Source organism: Lepisosteus oculatus, chromosome 28 (genome assembly GCF_040954835.1).
Source record: "Lepisosteus oculatus isolate fLepOcu1 chromosome 28, fLepOcu1.hap2, whole genome shotgun sequence".
NCBI classification, from domain to species: domain Eukaryota; kingdom Metazoa; phylum Chordata; class Actinopteri; order Semionotiformes; family Lepisosteidae; genus Lepisosteus; species Lepisosteus oculatus.
The window spans coordinates 4,934,620-4,957,983 of record NC_090723.1 but is presented as its reverse complement, the minus strand read 5'-3'; the positions used below and the strand labels follow the sequence as shown (position 1 = coordinate 4,957,983).

The window sequence follows — 23,364 nt, the reverse complement described above, 5'->3', positions numbered from 1 at the left end:
TGCAATGGCAAGGAAGGAAACTTTTATAAGGGAAGTACACAACTCCGCCATAGTGCCAAGAAGAACAACAAACTGAAAACCGCAGAACTGGCCTATTTTCCCACCATAGCTCTGCCCCAGGCCAGGTTCGCTGATAAAGGGCTCACCTCTTGCCCACAGCTGTACTGTCATGTTGTCAATGTGGATCATTTTAGATGGCAGGGTTCAGCAGAACTTTATAGTGTATCAAAGGATACACAATAGCCCAGTTCAGAACAGGGGTTCACAGGAAGGATGGGTATCAATAAGCAATAACATTGGAGCAGTATCTAGGTCTGCCTCTCTGTTTTTCATGTTCAATCACCTGTGAGCTTCCAAAAACTTTACATTCTAAAAAATGAGTCATAACACAGAAATATGCACATGTAGACCTATATGCATGTACATGAATAAAAGAGGAAGTGGCATACTTTTTTAAATATAAAAAAAGAACGCTTGCAAAAAATGACAAAAAAGGAAGGAGGACAAAATTTAAAAAAACAGGAACTGGACATGATGCTAGTGTTTTCACTGCGGCTCATTTGTGTTGTGTTAACACTCAGGGTCAACTAGGTTACCTGCAGTTCTGCTCCTGTCTAACCGGCTGATTAGTACTTTGTCCATGTGCTTCTTTTCCAATGCTTCCTCCTCACAGCTGAATGCCGTTACTGTTTGTCTGCACATACACCTCTGACTGATTTGTTTTTTGGTATCATAGATTGCATAACAAGTGTGCATAAGTTACACACACACACAAGAATAAAATTACAAAATTCAGTATTGCAAAATAGGATCTCGGATCTTTTTCAATATCTCCAACCCCTACCCCCATTTAATACCACATTATATATTACACAGCACAAAACAATATGGAAATGAATTCAAAAGCAAAGAACTTAAAATGTTTATAAATTAATGAATAGCTGGATGACCAAAATATTAAACATTAATATGTAGCAGTTCAGGCATAAAGAGACCTGCACAATTGAACCCTGGAAATCTAACACTTCGACAATCCAGCTGACAAACTCCAACATCCGAGTCCAGAGCAGCAAAAAACATACTGCAGCTTTCCCACACACATTACACATGGACACAATCCAAGTCTAGAATGGAAGTTAATTCTAATGTTACAAACCAAGGTCACTTCTGCAGACAAAACAAAATAGTGTGGAGTGTGACAGGGCTCATTTGTGAGAGTGTTATCTTGATGTCATCCCTTAATATACCCAATAGCACTGGATTCTCTCAGAGGGTCGGCCCTTTCATATAGTGGAATTCAGCTGAAACTATATTGCGTTGTTCAGTTCTGGGAGTAGGACAGAGAGACAGCAATTGACTCCTAGTTGAAGACAGAAGAGACGAGTAATAGCTAGGAGAAATACACAAATGTCCTCTCTACCTAATAAAAACTAATGAGCACTGGACAACACACATTACAGCATTTTTAAATTACTCATATAAGTGCTCCACCTCATTAAATATAAACACTGTCATTGCTTGCTTCTGTATCTTACGCCAGTTAATTCACTGACTAAAGCCTAAAAAAAATACATATGAAATAATTTTTCATTACACTTAAATAGTAAATAAACGTAAGCCAGTAGATATATGCATGTATTTTACATACATAAGCATTTACCAAAATGTATTAAGTAATCTAGGTGTACTATTGTTTCCTGAAATAAGAAAGGGAATATTTTCATTTCCTTAATCCTTCTAATAAATCACATATATTGTTGGCAGAAATAGAACAAATGACGCTCAGCCCTCGCTTGAAAAACTTCTATATTCCACACTCCTGTGCTGTTGTCAGTTGAAACACCATGCTCTGTTGCCTAAACAGCATGATATGCCTGGTTTCTGAGTGTAGCACAGCAGCAAGCTCTGGAGACTGAGAGACAGAGACCTGGATTCAGTTGGCCAATTTACAAATTGATGATTTACAGGTAATCTGCAAAACCTCCTAGATGGCGGCTCTCCAGGACCAGCAATAACCAGCCCTGCTCTAAAATCTTGAGACTGAGTGACATGCAGTAAACAGTATATGCTATGCTGTTACTTCTTCAAGTCTCCAGAGTAATGTGCACCAACAATCATGCCTCTGTCATGGCTTCTTACTGTATATCATGTTCCTTTCCCAAAGAGAATCAGATAAAACGCTAGCTACTACTTCACCCATCCCAGGAATCTTGGAATACATCCCGTGCTGGGCCACTGGCATTATTTTCGACAGGATGGGCCTTCCTAAAAAACATGCCATTCTCTTACATTCTGGCAAGGTGAAGTATATTTTCAACGCACATCCCCCGAGAAGCTTAATTTACCTCATAAAAGGCGATCTGCAAATAAACTGCTAGTGCCTGGGTACTGTTACAGCAAAAAAAAAGACAGCAAAAAAACTGTCTGATCCCTCCCAACCCACACAGAGCACACTCGGGGCGTCTCTTGGACAGCAAGAGCCGCAGAAAGAGCCACCACCTATTATGTAACATTTTGCAGCAGCCAGTCACTGTAAAATATCAGCCCTCTCACACAAGGCTCAAGAGACGGGAGATAATAGGTTGCAAAAAAAAAAAGTGTACAGTGGAACCCTTTCCCTTTTTTGGGCTTTAAAGATTAACTACTTTCACATCAGTAATATTTCTCTTCCGGTGGTTTTTGACTTCTGCATTTTTTTGTGCTTTTTTCCCCAGATTTTTTGCCTTTAAAAAAATGCCTGCCAGATTAGATCTTAAGGAAGCGTGGCTAAGGGAAAACATGGCGGAGACCAGGGCTCCGCAGGCCTTCAGCGGAGCAACACAGCAGCCACAGGCGTCCGTCTGTCTCATGCCACTGAATTTTGTCAAGAAACAGACTACAGGGGCATAGTGAGGGGATGTATATTGTGTGTCTATGGACTAGGAAAGCTCAGTGAGAAAATAAGAAATATTCTATACTGTATATCTGTAATACTTATAACAAGTTCCAAACAAAGACATTTCCCTTCCCAAAATTTTATATCCACACAAAATAAATACAGACTAGCACCTATCCACTAGAGGCAAACAAAACTACAGTCCCCGATGGCTTCTCTTTGAGACTGCCTCTTCCCACCCAGTGGTAATGTGCTCCTTCATTTGCAAGTAGTATGTTGGTCAAGCATCTCCTCAAAGCATTTACCAAGAAACCTAACAAATCTAGCAACTCAGAGCAGTGAATTATTACATGTATTACCTGAATCCTCTGATGTTATCTAGCAAAGCAAGAAGGCACACCCATAAAAGTAAATGGCAACAGTACGGCTAAAGAATTCATCTACTTTTTACGGAAGGGAATAAATGGTTAAAAAAAATTCAAAAAGGTTGTGCGTGTGAAAGCTTCTACTGTAGACTGTTATTCAAAAAATTCACGCATCACTTACAGTTCTAAACCACAGATCTCTCTACGCTGGCCTCAAGTCTGCAAAACAGCTGCATAAGGAAGATCATTATTCTGCACAGTTCTAGCATGGAAGTTACCTGTAGTAAGAAAAACTTCAAATTCTCTATGATTTATTCTGGTCTCATGGTGATCTTCACAGGCAAGTGAAGGTAGAATTAAGCGGTGCTCCTTTACTCAACTGTATTAAACAATTAAGGTCAGGAATCATCTTAATAGCCTTTTCTATTGCATATATCATATACTGTATGCATACTTAATAGGCTTTTCTATTGCATATGTTAATTTTTTATTATATATATTTACGTTCTGCTTAGCCCTACGGGGCTAATTTCTCACTGCTGAAGGATCACTCGTGCAGTCACCAGTACCCAAAGCAAAGGTCTTCTGTGCCTTTGCAAAGGAAAGAAAAAGATCTGCAAATTCATTAGAGCAGAAGAAGGCTTAGGAGTGAGTGCAGGCCCCCCCAGCTGGCTGTTTTCTAAAAGGAGTCAAGGTGTTAGCTTTGACACTATGGCTGAGTAAGCTTGGGCCACAATCACAGGTAGACACTTTGTGAGGAAGTAGATAGTGGACACTTTTTTTTTTTACACTCTTTCCACTAGTGGCTTCTGGTTTACATTTCAATACTGAAGACAGCCACTGGGGTGACCCTTTCAGTGCCTTTAGGGATTTTGAATACTCGCTCCTGAAGTCTTCTCTATTCCAGGCTAAAAAGATCCAAAGTCCACTTCTATACAGGTGACAAAAACTGTACACCATATTCTACAGTAAATAAAGACTTACTAGTGCATTGTTAAATTTAACTGGACTTTCAACTTTAACTCTGCTGTGCATCAAGCAGAAAATCTTTAAACTGTTGGCCTCCAATACATGCGCTGAGCTCCCAAGCAGAGTTTTTTTCCCCACTTTCTTCACAACGTGAAGCTACATTATGCTGTGAGCTGCTATTAACCTAGTTCTCGTGGGCTATGTTAATAGCAGCTCACAGCATAAATAATCAGGAAAATCTTCCACAAATGACATTTAAACAACTTTACAATTGAATTTTTTTCCTGAAGATTTCATTTGTGAAGATGCATCACGTCTATGAGCTTGCTTCTCCCTGCTGTGCTTTAAAGCTGTTGTCTTGTCGGCGTGAGATCAGCTTGTTCCAAGCGAATTAGAAGGGCTTTGCAGGGGATGGCTGAAAACAAGGGCTAGCAGCAATATGGAAGTCACAAAGAGTCTGAGAGAAACTGAAGCGTTCGATCAACGGCACCATCGGAATCCTTTGAACTCAACCCTGGCCCGCGCTGCGACTCCCGAGAGTGGATATATAATTTCAGAATCCACGCATTCACTCATACATACATGCATAGTATTTCATAAATCTTACAAGGACTTCCCCTGTATATAGTAATATATACAGTAAATTATAGTGTATAATTAGGGGGTTATATAAAAAATAGGGGATAAAATCACAGGCTGTGAGCTCTTAGAATGTGTTATGAAGGAGAGCCCTTCATCTAAGAATGTGAGATATTCATCTTCAGCTCTCATGATTTCTAGAAGGAGGGATAACCCAAAGTGATATAGCCCATTGACAATTATTACATCACTGGCCCATGCAGCTGGGCACATGAGCAGACACAGTTGCTACACACATGGACATGCAGGAAATGTGTCACTGCTCAGCTCTCACAGAAATGAATATAATGTGCTAACTATTAAACACCAGATTCGTCTCACTTCAACTTAACATTTTTGAATTTCTCTGGAAAGTGCACACGAAACAGGACATGGCAGATTCTTTACAATGGGCACAGTGTTACACTAATTTAGCTCCAAGCCCCTTGCATTGCAGTCACGTTGGTCAGTGTTTCTTTTAGAAAACTAACAAACATGATAAAACGCAGCAAGAGTAAAATGCACCAAACATAGATCAGAGGATGTGAAAAAAAACAGAAGACAGAAATAAAAAACTGCCACTTTTGAGGGGTTAAAGAGGAAGGATGACAAAGTGTAACAGTCACCTTACCTTCTGGGATCTCTCACACAACTCTCTTTGTAACATCAAATTGATCAACAAGTTGCCATGAGTCAGAGAAACGCACGACGGCACAATTTCCGATCAGCTACAGTAAAAATCATTGTTTTCGTTTTGTTTTTGTCAAGTGTATTCTCTCTCTTTATAAATGCAGAGCATTAAGATGTGGAAGCCAGAAGGATTAATGACACACTAGAGCTTGCCGTCACAGGAAGTAGCAAAGGATGGAGCAGCAACTTGGCAGGAAGTCAGCTGCTTAGTGAAGACCAAAGAGATGTGGTGGTTACCAGGGTACCAACTTCCTCCCAGCCTGCCCTCCTCATTCTTGAAGAAGCCCCACAGCTCTGCAGAAGCCAGCCCTGGTTTCCAGTAAATGAATGAGTGAAAGTGATAGTGACTGCAAAATGCTTACAGGATTTCCAAACCTACAGGTCTGTCAGGGCTCTGTATAAGAAACTGTGGTTTTTCACAGTTAACGAGTCTCTGTAATCATGAGGCATAGCAGCAATCTATAAAAGGCAAGAGTAGACTTACACAAGCAAAAATACAAATAATAATACAAACCTACACGCAATCATACCCAGCTTTCTTTTGGCATCAGTATCAACCTTCTGCATGAATCCATGTAACAAGCTATGCATGATGCACAAGACCCAGTTGCCACATGCTGAGATGTTTGGGCCTAGCTTTGTTTTATGTTCAGTTGTAGCTGCTCATTTTCAACATGATCTCTTTCTTCAGGTTCTTCAGGAACCTCAGGAACAATCCTTGAGGTTCAGAGTGGAACAGCGAATAGGGCTCTGGCACTATTGCTAGATGACCGTGGACTAGCACAGTGAAAAGCAGAAGGTCATTTGCGCTGGTTGTGTCAGTCAACCCGGACTAAAGCCAGATTGAGCTGGGAGCAGAGTCCAAACCCTAAATATCTGCCTTCTGATGTAATTAGTTGACAAACAACCCTGCATTTTCAATGGCCACAGGGTGTTCAGAACCTTCCCTCCATTCCACTAAAACATAACTACACTGTACAGGACACAGATCAAATAAAGCACAGCCTACCTCTGGCCTTAGCTTTCTGTTACCATGTAAAAGCAGGGAGATTTTGGAGAGTATCGCCACAAACCTAGAAAACAAAAAAAACAGGGAACTGTTATTCAAACCTTTGCATTCCAGAATCTGTGACACCACATCATAAGATGCACAAAGATATTTTTTTAATTCCCAGTGTTCCCAAATTTCAATATTCAATTAAATTAGAAGTAGAGTATAAGCATATCTGTACCATGACGGGGTTTAACGTGTGCTTCAGCTATGCAGCTACTTCTAAATGCACTGGCAAATGTTTAAACCATGGGCATTGTCTCCTTCATTTTGAGCCCCCCATTAATCTCACTGCTACTCTCAAGCTCGTCATCTTAAGACTGGAAGTGATGTGACAATGTTATATGAGCAATACTAGCAAATCCTAAAGCTACACAGCTATAAAAAACCATCACATTGTGGTCTTCGCACAATGACATTATTTTTTAAGTGGTGCTTAAGTATGACTGACCAACATACATGTGTTGTACAGAATAAGGAGAAGGGCTTGCTACTATTAGATTCCAGGTTCAAATGCTGACTGTGCCACTGACTCACTGTATGCTAATAGAACACTCCCAGTATGAAAGGAAATCACTTGATTTGAAGCATCCCATTTCAAAATACAAGTACAGCAGGCGTGCTGTGGAATTTAAACACCAATCTTGAAAGACAAAAGTGCTTAGTCATGCATAATAGCCTGTGTGGCCGTGATCACAATAAGCAAAGACGGAACTGGCCTGGTCCAAATACTGCTGAGTTACCCTAAACCAGGGGAGCCCAACCCTAGATCCACAACCCTGCAGGTTTCATAGGTCATCCATAAATTATTAATAACTAAACATTCAGAACAATTACATTTCAACCACTTAATCAGATGATTTGTGAATATACAAACACCATATAGGCTAGTTATTAAGGACCACATCTGTGTTTCAATAATAATAATTTTAAAATGTCTAAAAACTGGTGTTAATCCTGGAAACAAAGCTTTCATAAAAATAAAAGCATTTCTTATACACTGTCATTCTTTAAGTAAAATGAAGGGAAAGGCATGCTGGAATCAAATGGAAAATGACCGTGAAAACAGCTTTATTATGGCAAGACAAGGCATGCGAAAACACCAAGAAACAGATTGCAATATATCTGGAAACCCATTGAAAAAACTTTTAAAACAGTGATTTTTGTAGAAAAAAATGGACACAGAAAAACAGAAGCTCGAGATATACCATATTAAAAAATGCAAGGTACTTCTGCCCTGTTTATTCATGCTTCTGCGAAAGAGGGAATAAAAAGCTCACACCTCCTGTGTCACAACCTAATGTGGTACCACCTGCCAAACTCAAAGAAACAAAAACACCGGCAGATCTCAGCAGCATGCTGGAGGGCAGAAGCTGTGGCTGGTTAAGTGGCACACCTACAGTACAGCAGCAGAAGGCCACAGCCCAGTGCAAAGTGTGCACTGCAGGCCGGGAGGCCGGCTCACACCCTCTGGGTTATTCAACTCCTGCTAAATCACTGAGGGAATCCTCACAATGCTGCCCACAGCGATTTTCTTTTACTCTTCACTAAGTCCAGGTTTTTTTCCTCGGGGCTTCTGTGTCCATCTGGCTAAAAGAATCGTTACCACGCTACCTTTACCTACTAAGACACCAAACCACGTCAAAGGTCTTGTTTTTCCCAAACCTGGCAGGGCGTATCCTACCTTACGCCCACTGCTTGCCAGGATAGGCCCCAGCTCCCCCACAACTGCGCTAGATACAGCAGTTACAAAATTGGGGCGACGGAACGGATGGGTGGCACTTTCATTTTTTACACTCCCTCGGCTTGGAATCGCCACCTGCTAAACAAAACCGGACCTCCGGTAAGCAGCACTGGCGGGCTGGCCCGCTCCTTTTCCCACAGTGCTAGCGCTGAAGCCACGGCGCTGCGCGAGAGGGCGGACAGATTCGACTTCCTCAGACACCTGCCATGGGCTTAAGTCAAAGCGACCGGCGTCTTCCCTTGGCAGTTACACTCCAAAACCTGACGGCAATCAGTCACAGCTTGTGCAATTCCAGATTCGGTTGGTTAATCACAACACAGGGCCTGGACTACTAGGCCCCTGCGATGTCTTAATTGCTGGGCCCAGTCCACATTCCAGAGAGTGACCTTTACCATGTGAGCCCCTCTGAAACCAGGCACCATGCAGCAGCTGGAGCAGGACTGGACAACCCCGGCCCTCCAAGGCCACAGAGCTGAAGGTTTCAAGAGTTATTTAGCAATTAGGAAAGGATTATTCCCTATAAAAAACAGGCTATCTGACTTTAAATCAGATCAAATGTGTTAAGATGAGAGATGTTGTGAAATCCAGAGGTCTGTCAGGGAAGAGTTGCCGGATCTTGTCTTAAGAGTGGCATCATACCCTGCTACCCACACTAGATTAAGGAACCTCTGCAGGCTGCTTAGAAGGCCATAGATGTGTAAATTGGGACCATCCTTAAAAAAAAAGGGAGTACATGCAAGCGGAAACAATTTCAATAAGAAAATAACTTTACCGAAACACTACACTGGACATATACTAAGGAAGTCAGGCATTCCAGGATACAGCGCTTGAGAAGGCATGGCTCAGCCTACACTACAACAGTGCTTTACACTTTTGAAAATAACGTTAAAAAATGCCATTCCTACCACTACAGGCACAGGTGATATATTTCACCATCACCCCCTCTTGATAAAAGTTTTTGTGGCCAAGTGCTTTGTTAGGTAGAAGGATGGCTGAAAGTCTCTCCTGCCATCATCAAGGATTTTATGCTCACGGTAAGCTAAGAAAGGCTCTAGGCCCAGCTAGTACTGGAATTGGAGACCTCTAAGGAAGTCAAGGTCACTTCTATGAGTGGTGTTTTTGTCAGCAGATGGCGCTCATCCCTCCAGACCAGAATGTCCAAACCAACGACCCAGTACAGTGACGGGTGGACACTGTGCAGTACAGGGCTTGATAACTTTCAGATGACACTTTTAAAATAAGGTCCTGATGACACAGTTACTAAAGATCCCATGACAGTATGTGAAAAGGCAGGGATGCTACCCCATTGATCTAACTTTCCTATAATCTTCCATAATTCAGGAGGCTAAGTAATTTCGACTTTCTGCACCTGATCTGCTGTACCGCGGGGCTGCTGACAGATGAATGTTTGCAGCAGACGTCTGTGGTGGACCAAGTGGATTTCTTCCTATGTGTAAAATTTTATACAAATGCAAGCAATTATGATGTTTTCAGAAAAGGCACATGCATCAGTAATAATGCATTTTTTTTAAAAAATCAACCAGAAAACTGAACCTCTCCACAGCCAAGTGTTTACAGAGTTAGACTAGCATGCCAGCCCCGTGATTAAACCTGGAATTCATTTACTGAGGCCATTAATCAAATTACTCGCTGCCAAGAGTTTGGGCTCCCTAGGAGGAATGTGCTCTGAACTGACCTGACTGTGGGTTTCCTCCCACCAGGTAATCAATTAACCCCATGAGACCAGAGCGGCACAGAGGACTGCAGGACGGAATTTGCAGAATTTCTGGCTCAACTACCAGATTCATAAAGCGAAGCACAACTGCGCTGGAGGTCCCTCCATCCTAACCCTAACCCAAACGAGGCTCGACGTGGATAATCAGGCTTCTTACAATGACTTGTGTTGACACACAAGCCCACCCTACTGAAAACTTGTGCTTTTGAAAAGCAAGTGCCTCCACAATTGTTGCCTTCAGCCAAAGCAACCCACAGGTACTAGGACTACAGCTTAAATCAGAACCTCGTTTCCATCTATATCTCTGAATGCTCAGGCTCAGAAACTTGTTTCCCTTTAATCATTGCACCGGTGCTCAGTTCAATGTTTTCTCAACTCCACCAACACTAACGGATCTGCGATCCAAGCAGCACCCTCACAGACCACAGATTACAATTCAAATAAAGTTGCAATATTTTGCACTTTAGTCCTCCCTGTGTGCTAACTGCATAAAACGTAAAAAAAAGGCATTAGCTGTTAAAGACAGGTTCACAGAACAAGGAATAGGAAAACCATCAAAGGAACCTAAACTGGATCCATCTGACAGCCACAGAATTTGCATTGGATCTTTGGTTTTTGTTTTAATCACAGCCTGGCCCATGTTGTTGCAGCACACAAGCAATGTGATAGGTACACAAAGTTGCATGGCTCAGCCTTACCTTTATTTTAATTATTCTCTATGGCCGACGCTTACTGAGACGAAGCCAAGCTCAAAGCTACTGCTTCACCAGGGCCACTACGTTAAGAAGATGCCGGGCCCTGCCTGATAGAAAAGAGCCCCTAATTCCGAGAACCAGCGGAATTTTCAGATTTTTCCACAGAGCTCCACTGCAATTCAGATCACATCACTATCTGCCTACTCCCCCAGTTCCGAGAGGGATCTAAGATTTAAGCAGCAGTCCGCCTGTCTGATTCAAAACACAACCAAAAGCAGGCTGCGGCATGCGGTGGCAAAAAGTCTGCTCTGCCTGTATCCTTTTTTTTTTTGCAAGTCTTTCACAAATTTTCCTTATCTTTCAAGATTCAAGATTTCTTTATTTGCCATATACAACAAGTGTTTTGAAATGCTAACTCGTTCAGCCATACCCAGTGGCTGAACAGCAGAGAAAAAAATAAATAGGCACAAATGACAAACAGACACGGAGAATAAATTTAGACAATAGACATTAGAATACAGCCAACAGGACATAGTGCAAACAGTGAAGTACCTTAAAGTGCAGGTGTTAATATGTCCAGGTGCTAATTTGAGCTGTTTATGATGCGGACTGCTTGGTTGAAGAAACAAATTTTAAATCTACTGGTCAGTGCTCCGATACTGCGACACCTCCTACCCGAGCCCAGGGGTGAAAGCAGATCGTTAGCCAGGGTGAATTGAGCCCCGTTGTGGCAGTGGTCAAGATATATCCAGTCGGTGGAGGGTAGCTCGGTCCCAATCATTTTCTGCGCGGACCTCACAACCCTCTGTATGGGTTTTCTATACTATATCTGTGATCAGGCATTGATCACTGGCATATTTTAGTTAACCCAACCGATAAAAACCAAGACCCCCTGAAACCCAGAGGAATTTCCCGATTCTTCCTCAGCGCTCCACTGCAATTGTTACACGTTAGTGCTGATCACTGATGTGGTAAAGTTCTGTCCACAATTTTAAACAGTCAGAAGACCGAAAAAGAATTTAAAGGAGCAAATTAGTTATACAGCTTTGAGACATGCTAGGTGTAGCTCAAACCTTTCTCAGTTTCTTTGTAGGATGAACAGCGCTCTGCGTCTTATCTGCAGCTTACTGACATGGAAAAAACCAACAGCTTATGATTTCCTTTCCAAAACATCACCCAGTGCCTAAGATAGTAAAGGGGTTTCATTTTGCTATGGAAATCCACTGTTGCAATGTTGTTTTCCCCATGAGTTGGAATTAAAGTTACCTGTGCAATGGGAGGAGCACGTAGATTTTGCAACAAAAAGAGCACATGAGCTTGCCACATTTTCACTCAGCATATTCTGCAGGAGCCCAGCGTCTCTGACCACAGTGGACAGAAATGCTGAAGCAGCACTGAGGGTTTGTAGCACTGCCTCTTGAGCCATCCTCCACCCATTTACCACTGATAAAGGTATCTTTACCAATTACAGCAGCTGCACATGGAAAATCCCCCCCCATAAAAGCTTAAAAAATACCAGAGGCAAATGAGTCTAAAAGTCAATGACTCTACAGTACGTAGTGTACAGGCACTCATGCGGATGAGGAAAAAAAAAGATAAAATTACCGTTTTTAGCCTCAGAATGTGGAAGGAGAATAATGGCTACAAACCTCAGTTGAACCTCACTTTCAATTAACTGTGCCAAACTGCGTTTTCTTACCTGTGCCAGGGATTGTATCCTGATTCCCACTAGCCCACTGTGTATGGCTTCAGATACTGTATCCCAGTCACAAGCTGCAGAGAAAGCTAGTTCTAGATAAGATAGATAGTTTACAAAGGATAAAAGATGTTTACCAAGGATAAACTAAAACTTTTGGGCAACTATCCATTACCCCACCTTTGCAGGAAGTGCAGTGCTTTACTACCATGCTTCGTATGCATGGTATCCACTGGACTAAAGGGTTAGGCTGACAGCACGCACTTCCAGATTAGCCATGTCACAATGAAGAAATCCAGTCACCACACGCATGAAGCGAGGCCACATGCAACAAACACAAGAGCCAGTGTCGCCGTCACCGAAGGGCAGGGTTCCTTCTTCAATTTCGTGCGTTAATTAATCAGCAATTGCAAATGCAGCGCTCACACAAGGTGGCTGCCGAACAGCGCTAGTGGAAGTTCTGCGGGCCAGTTCTTTCGCTTCTCCAAAAAACACAGATCGCAAGCCCTGCCTCGCCCGTTGCCAAGGCCTGCTCTCAAACCGAGCTAAACGTGTTCGCAAAAACTGACAGTGGTGCTAGTACGATGGAACATGCCTCAGGACAAACTGTTTCTACCCAGCAGAAAGCCAAAAATCACACTGCAGTGGTAACTTACCAGCTATGAATCTGTGCTGCCAAACTGCATGAAACTACTTTTATTATTACAGTGTATTACTTACCTATTGTTTTTGAGTTTTCTGCAGTGTATTCCTACTTTCCCACAGTAACAAACTATTCCAACCAAAACTGCTGTGGTAAGTAATGGCGCTAACTTCCCAGATGCGGAGGTTACTTCCTCTGGGTTTGAAATGGGCAACTGCAAGCATGTCACTGCCTTGCATTAGGTGGAGGATAAGACCAGAGTATTAAACCTTTTCATATTTTGACAATTAAAAAAAAATCTTCTTCTAATTCAGAGTAACTACTGTATGTTGACAACAAACATATAATACACTCATTATCAACTAAATTTATATTTAAGTTGGGGTGGGCTTTTAAGTGACTTAACCACTCAGAAGTAAAGACAATTAGTCAGTGTGCAAGATAAATCCAATGACCCACCATCGCTTGTTTAAGCAAACAACCTTCAAGGCTCAGGACTTCCCAAATAGTAACATGACTACTGGCCAGACCTGGGTGTGCTCAAGTCAACTTTGACTTGACATTGTCAACTTGAGGTGCAGTAGTGATCCCCATAACGATCTGCTAGAGAACACCCCGAAATCCTTGTGCAACAATGATCCCTGTTACTTCGACTTGCCAGGGTTTGAGTTTGTGTGGTTCTATCAGAGAGAGCTACTGCTCCAGTCAATGCTCAGTCTGTACTCTTTAAAATCACTTCAGCCAATGTTTGGTCACAGGGGAGCCGGAACCTATCCTTGCAAGCAACAGGCGGAAGGCAGGATACACCCTGGATAGGACACCAGTTCATCACAGGGCAGACACACAGACGCAGACATACTCACTCCAGGCCCGGTTCCCGGAAGCCAATTGACCTACCAGCATGTCTTTGGATTGGAGGGGAAAAAAAAGGAGCACTCAGAGGAAACCCACACAAGCCCAAGAAGAACATGCAAACTCCACACAGATAGCACCCTTGGTCCAGAAGTGAACCCAGGGCCCCAGCATTTCACTACAGAATGTTGGAGGAAGCCATGCAGAGCCCTCGGCCCTTCCCTACTTGTATTGTATCAAGGACTGTAGCAATGCCCAGCATAAGATCACTTTATTGGCCACATACAATCTCTTGTATTAGGAATTTGTCTTTTCGCATTTGCCTTTTTGTAGGATTCCTCTCCCGGCCACGGGATACGAACTGGCAATCTTCCAGCCACAGAGCCACCACACCACTCAATGCAGTGCTGATCAGCAACTGGCAATTTCATGTTGATGGGGAACAAAAATAATTTAAACAGCTACTAATACTTTTTAGGTTTTGCATACACTCTCCTACACAGATGATCAATTAGACTGCAAAACATGCCCACAGAAGTGTTACGGCAGTAAGCTACAGCTGCACGAAAATCAAAGTGACCCTGCAGTTCTGTGTTGCAGAGATCGGCTGTCACAGCCATGTGGTCTTGATCCGTCCTATTTCTGTGATGAGCAGTGCTCCTCCTGCTTCTATAAATACTGTATTCGCTCCAAATAAGCTGCCACTACAGCTGTGTTTACACTTCCTTACCAACAGGTCACCCCCTCCCTCGCCTTTGGTTCAGAAAAGTCTAAATGGAGGGGGGAAAAAAAGTATATTTACTTTTTTGCTGACCCTTCCAATCTGGAAACCATAGCAATAGACAGAAACCCCTCCTCTGAGACAAACAGCTGTAAATAGTTGCGTAAAAGCGCAGTGCAGTAAGAAACAGGCCATGCAGCTACATGAAGAAAAATTAAGGCTGCCAAGAACTTTTTACATGAATTTTTCTTTCTGGTAACTGCAGAGCTCCTCATTAAATCCTCTGTCTCCCAGTCGTTACAAATGTATTGCTGCAATCATACAATATTAAACCCCCTTGAAGGAGAAGTTGAAATCTGTCTCAAAGTGGAAAAGTACAACACAGCTACTATCTGGACCAATGCCCAGGGAACATGAAATTGCTTCTGTCAGTTCTTAAAATTTGTTTATTTATTTTAACAGTTTAATTCTGGATCGCAGCCCACCGCAGTTTTTTATTCTCCTGCTCAAGTCACTTTTGTTCCTGTCAGTATACAGTTTTGTGACAGATGGTTAGCAAACCTGCATTTTGCTGCAGTTTTTTTCTTTCTCTTATGAGTGCTATCAGACAGTATGCCAACACAGCTACTGTAGGTAGTGCGCACCCTAGAACTAGACCACTTTTATAAAGTCATGTGTTTTGGGGATAGAGTTCACCAAGTAGGTGCTTCAGCAACTTCAAACAATCCCAAAAAACTTTCCACCTGCCTAGTGTCTGTCTCCCAGTCTCCTTTTCTTGTGAACCTGCTCAATGCTTCAATGCATTCAAATTAAAAGAGCTTCATTTGCATGACCGATGAATTACAATGTTGATAAAGCAGACCCAATAAACACAGCAGGTATTAACATTTCACTGTACATTTCCATACATCACATTTAACAGTGCTGTGAGACAAGCTCACTCACTAGTCCTCAGGCTGTGACAGGGAGATCACATACTGGGCTGCAGCTCTCTCCAGCAGGTCTGATTCTTGCAGGTGTGGGACATGTTGGGATTAGACCTGTTATTTCTACATTCCACAATTCTACGAACACGACAATTTGTCCTACCCATAAAAAATCCCTCCTGCTCCCCCACTCCCAGGATTCCCACAAAAAGACCCTTAAGGAGGGGCACACAGCTATGACAGAAGTACTGTGCACTAAGGATCAGACTGTGTCAGCAGAAGCACTGCAAACCTCCACTGTCTGTCCCCCCTCCCACTGTCACTATGGATCCAAATAGAAGAGAGGAATAATGTCAGCACAGACCAGGATCCAGTGATGCCCCAGCAAGGAATGCAGAGGCTCCCAATAACCATGAACATCATTAGCTGTAGTAACACCAGCCACCCAGTTCCTCTGAGGAGCTACACTAACCGAGCAACCAGGCTAATGGTTGTAGAAAGCTGATCCTAACAGAGAGCTAGATGCGACTATCACACTTAGCTCTTGCCAGTGGCTATAAATAACTTATAAAATTATCAGCCAAGTGAAAAATCAGCTCAACCTACATGTCAGGCACCTAAAGAAGCATCACCTCTTGGGCAGTCTTAGCACAGAGAGAGTCTGCACTTAAAAAGCATGTTGGGAACAAAAAACAGCAAAGAGATCAGGTGTTTTGGGACAGAAAACATTAAGTGGTTTTGCTCCCACCACACTATTAAGCCAGACACCATCTCTCCCACCTCTGCATAAAATCTTTACAACATGGCTTCAAAGGATGCCGCAACAAGAAAAAAAGTGCATTCTAAGTCGCTGAACGTGGAAAAAAAAAACATTAAAAAATCATAACGTGCCCACGTGTGTGGCTGATGGGGCCTTGACCTTGAAACCTGGTTTTACTGTCGTGCGCTGAGGTGACACTCAAATGCTGAAGGATAGCCGTGCCGCATAGATGCATGTTTGGCATAGCTGGCATAGCAGTCCTATGGAATCACTGCGACACGTGCTGTGCGCCCTGCACCGCCCAGGTTAAGCATGTCAGATAGCAGATATGAGGCAGAGAGAAGTGGGAGAGTGGGCGCTTGTAAGTGGCTATGCAGAAGCACAAATAAAAAGCTTTTTTCAAAAGAAAAGGTTTAGGTGCCTCTGCAGCGAAGCACATGGTTGCCAGGGGAGTTTCCCTGAAGAAGAGCTGGCAAAGTAAAGTAAAAACCTACTGGAAAGAAAGTAGGCAGAATTAGAGGCGCAGGGCAGTGTGAACAGCTGATCACGGCCACATGCTTCTGCAGCACAGCCGATCTTTCTGAGTCGTGAAGGGACTTGCCTGACCCTGCCGCAGGGACGGCCCCTTATTTGTGTTATGTTCCTGCCCCTGGCCAGTAGAGTCCCTGAAACATCTTGGTTTAAGAAACGAACAGAAAATACACACAAAACATACACACACAGTACAAGTCATTGGAACATGAAGGCTCATTAACAACAGACTTAAAAAATTAAAATCCACACCACTGCTTAAGAGGTTTATAGCCAGATTACATACTCTACTGTAGTAAAGATGGCATAAAACCACACCCAAAGAAATGCTGTCTACTACTGTATATAACCCAGCAGTCAGAGCTTTCTCATGCTACAGAACAGCACACTGTCACAAACTTAGCGCACACACACACACATTCAGCTACTGCATCTAGATCAAATGTTTTTATTTAGCACTCTTTTCATGATTTTTTTTCTCTCGAAGAACAGCTGAGACTGAGACACACATGACTCAAAAAAGACAAGGCTGCAGGGGTTTACAAGATACTGTAAAAGAAGGCTTTTGTACGTCCCTTCAGTATAACAAGAATAGCACAGTCACATGGTTTGTTGTAATTGCTGAAACTATTTTTTTAGACTTCAAACTCTAATGTTCTATACAAGCTACATTTCCTTTACAGAACCTGTTGTGGAAGTATGGAACAAGCTGCCCAGCCGATACGGAAGCTTCCTTCAACGAATGGCTAGATAAGATCCCTGAATCAATCAGCCACTGAACAAAAAAAGCAAGTTGACATGAATGGTCTCCTCTCGTTTCTAAACTTCATGTTCTTATATTCTGCCTCCTTCCCATATAGTGGAACTGTCTACAAGCCATATACCAAGAGTGTAAACATCTTTCTGCACAAGGTCAATTCCAGACCAAGCTGCCTTAGTGCATATTTTGACACATCTTATTTATCATTATATATTGCATCATGTACATTTGTTTTAGATAATGTTTCCATTTTATGTTAATGCTAAACTACACATTTCTAGTCCTGCATGCAGACTTCATGATGTCTTTATCTTGCTCTGCACTGTTTTGCTAAAATAAGGAAAGGGACAACTCTCCTAACCGTTTTGCCAGTCAGGTTACAGCTCTGAGACCCTGGGGAGAGGACTTTGTGCCTTTTTCCATACAAAGCTGAGAGACGTGCTACATTGATACTTATGTGTAAGTGCAAAAAAAACGACAGTAAAAAAATAGTACTGATGAAACAGCCAGCTGGTTCAGTTGCATAAGAATGCGGATATGCGAGCCCTCCTGAATGACCACTGCTAAAGGACAATACATGTGCACTTGCTGCCCTGCGAAAGCAGACTGCTGTCCGCAGTCACATTTACTGTACATTGCTGACATTGCACCTTGGCAAACCCGGCCTGCTGCATGTCAGTGCAAAATTAATCACCCAAAACTCATTTACTACTCCAATACTGCTTCCCTGCACTTCAAGCAGCAAAAACAGTAGTGATTTTGGCTTTATGTGTTCCATTGTTTAAGGATCAAAAAGGCTCAGAGACAAAAGTATAAGGGCTCAGTAACAGGGAACCCTATGGTGAAGCTCCAGCTCTCCCACTGTCACACTCCAAGAAATATCTGACGTATATCCGAGTTGTTCCTGTATCCCGTGAAACCTGGGCAGCAGGACCCAACGAAACTAAGAGAGTATATGGCAGGACCTAAGACTGGACTCAAAACAGCTTGTATGTTTTTGCACAAAGAGTTGGAGGAGTCTCTAGTAAAACCACTCTACTCAGAAGTGGCTTGATGCAATCCTCAGATCAGTACAGTATGTTCCTAGCAACCAAATAAGCAATATGAACCATCTGATCAGAGATAGAGATGACATGAGAAAATCAGCTCTGTAATTCTAATGCAACAGAAACCAAAAGTGAAAGGGGTGGGCTGCATCTGTTGCAGTCTAAAGCTCAGCGCACTGTCAAACTTCTGCTTTCATGCAGATAATGGCACTTACTGTTCAATGACTGAATTTCACACTTCACTATTAGACAATGCAGATTTTGATTTTCCCCAAAAAGAAAGGTCCCTAGTGTGCACCTGGCATCTCGTGATCCCTTCCAAAGAATGGAACTGAACAATGTGCCCTGCCTCTTAAAAACAGCTCCTTCTTCAGGATAAAGAGGTGCTTAAGGAGGTCTGAAGGAGCAAATTCTGGACTGCTTGTCTGGAACATGAGACTAGATCATGGTTATCTGGACCGTGGAAATTTATAATTGAGGAGCTTAATACCCTGCAGTTCAAAAACGTCAATCGGTACAGAGAAATGTCTGCACACAGAGTTTAATACAGTTAGACGAGCAATTACCAAGATGCCCTTGTAAAGAGATCGCAAAGAGATCAATGTGAAGATAGTGAAGATGTTGGCAAGCGTGGGATAATCCTCTCTTTCTACAGTTAACCAGCTGTAAGCCCCAAAACATATTGTACGGCAGCTTTTTAGTTGAGCAGAGAATGCCACAGAGGTCTACTGGACTGACACTGGCACTTGAAACTGTGGCTGTAAAGGGTTCATCTAATTCAGGACTATATTTAATCAGTTACTGGACTCAAACTCCATCCTTCAGATCAGATGTATGACAAATTTCTGTTTTTCCGGTACTTCTTCTCCAGCTGCCAATGTTGTACACAGCTCTCTCTCTAGAACAGTGTTCCTGGGGACCTCTCTCTTCTGGTCTTTGTTCCAATTTAACACTCTGTTAATAAGGCTAATTAACCAATAGATGAATAAGATCTCCCCTCTAATTAAGAAGATGGATGGGCTAGTACAGTAATCAGTTCTCAACCCTGAGAAACGTGAACCATTTCCAGGTTTCACACCCAACCCCTTTTCAGCTGTGTGAAATGTAAGTGGACCTCTGTAGAGCACCAGGCCGCTTTGCTTGTGAGAGTGTATGATACAGAGTCAATCCCACCTCTGTCTGGACATCAGTAAAGGCCTGCCTTTAAACAGCGGTTTCAGACAGGACTAGCAGCGACTACTGAATAATCAAGTTGTGGGAAAAAGTACAGAATTCCGTTTACTAAATTTGTTTGCAACAAAACACCTGCAACAGAGCTTTTCCGAAAACAATGACTAAGCATGGAAACATGAAAAAAAGTCTAATTAAGCAAGAAATTTAATTAGAGGCATCACATTGGCACAGTAATTAAGAGCATAGCAAGAACAAAAACTAAAGATAGGAGTAGTACAGAACTAGGGATGAGAACCACTGCTTAAGAAGGATGAAGCTAAGGAAAATAAGATGGAGTGTGTCTAAGACTGAAGACAGAGGACACTTCTCTGCACAAAGTGTTGTAGGAGTGTGGAATAAACCTCTCTGCTCAAAATGACTTAGACGAAATTATTGGATCAATAAGCTTCTAGTCACCAAATGAGCAAGATGCACTAAGAGCCTCCTGTCATTTGTAATGTTCATCATGCTCTTAATCTCATTAAATTGCTTTGTCTTCAACTACATTATCGAATCAAAAACTAAAGTGAGGCGACATGTTTTAACAGTATCAACCATTACTGCTTTCTTAAGTGAGAAAGTAACAAGCAACAAGCACACACAAAAACCATGTCTCCACAGATGTCAAATTTGTCTGAGGTGTGGGTTAGCCAAGAATGCTCACGAAACAGCTTCCCATAATCCCATTATCCCTTGTATGGATACTGTGCCAGGAAAAAGAGCAAATCCATTTAACAAAGCTGCCAGGCAGTCCACAGGATGCCTAAGATAGCACAGGTGAAGCATTAATGTTGGTTGAAAGCCCTATGTATACCTCTTTAACAACTTTTATAGGCTGTTATGAAACAGCTTCTCCCCAGATAGGCATGCCAAGCCATATGGCATAGTCCAGATACATATGTGCTCTTCCTACTGTAATTATGCTATGGGGAACACAAGATATTGACCACAAATGACACGCAGACAGAGACAGAAAGGAGATAACATGAGAAATAAAGGCTTGTAAACTCAGCAGAGACTAAAAGTGAAAGGGGTGGGCTGCATTTGTTGCAGTCTAAAGCTCAGCGCACTGTCAAACTTCTGCTTTCATGCAGATAATGGCACTTACTGTTCAATGACTGAATTTCACACTTCACTATTAGACAATGCAGATTTTGATTTCCCCCCAAAAAGAAAGGTCCCTAGTGTGCACCCAGTATCTCGTGATCCCTTCCAAAGAATGGAACTGAACAATGTGCCCTGCCTCTTAAAAACAGCTCCTTTCTTCAGGATAAAGAGGCGCTTAAAGAGGCCTGAAGGAGCCAATTCTGGACTGCTTGTGTGGAACATGAGACTAGATCATGGTTATCAGGACCGTGGAAATTTATAATAGAGGCACTTTATCCCCTGCAGTTCAAACACGTCAATCGGTACAGAGGAATGTCTGTGCACAGAGATTAATACAGTTAGACGAGCAATTACCATGATGCCCTTCTAACCTAAAAGATCAACGCAGAGATAGTAGAGATTTTGTCAAGCATGGGATAGTCCTCTCTCTCTATATTTAACCTGCTGCTTGCCTGTTAGATCAGTAGTTGAGCAGAGAAGGCCTACTGAACTGACACTGGCATGTGAAACTGCTGCCACCAGCACTAGAGTTCTATTGATTCAGATGACAGTATGCAATCAATTACATATTTCAAAGCTCTCAAAGAACCATTTTAGCGGTTTAGTGGTTAGCAGTCATGTTGAAGAAGCAATAATATAAGGTGCCTTCAGAAAGTATTCACCTCCCTTGGATTTTTTTCACCACTTGTTGCACACTCAAATAGCAAAACATCAATAAGGGATTTCCTGTTATTGACCTACACAAATTATCATGTCAAAGTGGAACAAAAGATCTGGAAATTATTGACATTTTTATCAATTTCTTTACAAGTTTTTTGTAACTAACTCTAGCTCAGCCCAAATCCCAGCCTTCTTATTTTTAACCAATGTTGACAACTTGAATTCCAGAACACTTGGTCACTGTTTGCCCCTTAAAACTAAGAGGTCTGGCTCAGGCAAAACATTTAACATCCTGACAATGATTACAATCCCTTAAAGTACAATGCTTTGACTCGAGAAATGGTTTAGAAAATGAATGGAACCAGAGATCACAACAAAAACCTTTGCACACCTTGGTGGTACATACAGTAAACAACAATAACCTTGATGTTGTTTCTGTACAGATGATGCCCCCTCCATCTGAGCTGTGCAGTGCTACTTACATTTTCTTATATTAAGAACCCTTCTTAATGGAAGATCAGGTCCATAACAATGCTGTGTAGCATCTGCAGTGCAACACTGAGCTGAAACAGACTAACAAATGACCCACAAATGACAGCTAGCAGGACAATTAGAGCACAAGGCAGTTAAGAAAAAAGCCAGTGAACACTACTACACTTTAGAAACTGCCAAAAGGAAGGAGTTTTAAAGGTCTATCGGCACATGGCTACTGTCTCAAAGTTAAAAAAGTGATTTTTTAAACAACAAACATGAAATGCAGAAGTAACCCAGAAATTTTTGACAGTGGACAAATGACATTTTAAAGGTATGACCACTCTCGTCTCTGCTACCAGTTAATGGTAGGACAGCAAACAGCTGACAGGTAACAATTAAACGTCGTATCTTTATGTTAGTGTTTCTAGATGATCCACCCAATTTTTTCTCCAAAACAAAACCATGCTAAAAATGGTATTCGTATATATTCATACTGTATATGTTTTTAATTAAGCTTTCTGACTGGGTGTTTTAGCTGTGGGCAGAAAAACAAACCGACCCAATGGACTTTCTCTTCAGCGCCAGAGCCCACATGCTGAAGAGCCTGCGCGCAGAGCCCGGCAGAACAATCATCATCCGTCACATTTTGTGAGGCAGCTCTGCAGAGATAAGGAGGAACTCCACATGTGAAAACACAAGTACACACCGCCCCAGTCCCTCCATGAAACACTGCTGGCCACAATCCAGTTCCCCGGCTCTCACAGCCAAAACCCACTCATTCAAGAATGGAACATTCCAGTTTTATGGGCCTTTTTTTTAATTTGCATCATTACAAGGCTAGGCCTGCATTTGTGGCTCAGCAAACTTAAATGGTTTTATTCTTTTAAATCTTCACATCAGTACATTCTTAAAGCGATGTACTGATGACTATGCTCCATATTGTGACATATTCTCTGGCTCATTTTATCTGAATGCAGCAAACTGCTGTATAGGCCTTTCAAGAACTCTATAGACCCAGAAGGCGTATAATTTGCTTTACAACCGAACTTCTGTTGACACTTTTGAAAAGCATGAGCTGTTTTAGCCAATTGCTGTTAGGGTTGAGACTTAAAAGAAGCCTGTGAAATGGTAAAACCAACAGATATCAGCAAAACATGAGATGATGATAATAATAATAATAATAAAATAATAATAATAATAATAATAATAATAATAATGTTTCTTTATTAGCCCT

At 42.1% G+C, this 23,364-nt stretch overlaps 1 protein-coding gene across 5 annotated transcripts in view; it reads right to left on the bottom strand.

The window, feature by feature from the left end:
* stat5a (signal transducer and activator of transcription 5a) overlaps nucleotides 1-23,364 on the bottom strand; it is a 90,369-nt gene that overhangs the window by 24,741 nt on the left and 42,264 nt on the right. For 3 of the 5 annotated variants that reach the window (XM_015361881.2, XM_015361883.2, XM_015361882.2), the window contains exon 2: nucleotides 6,527-6,590. The exons of 1 other annotated variant lie outside the window; for it this stretch is intronic. The gene's annotated coding sequence lies outside the window, so the exon portion shown is untranslated. Of the gene's footprint in view, nucleotides 1-5,458; nucleotides 5,576-6,526; nucleotides 6,591-23,364 lie in introns of those variants that run through there. One more of the 5 variants, XM_015361885.2, reaches the window with a different exon arrangement.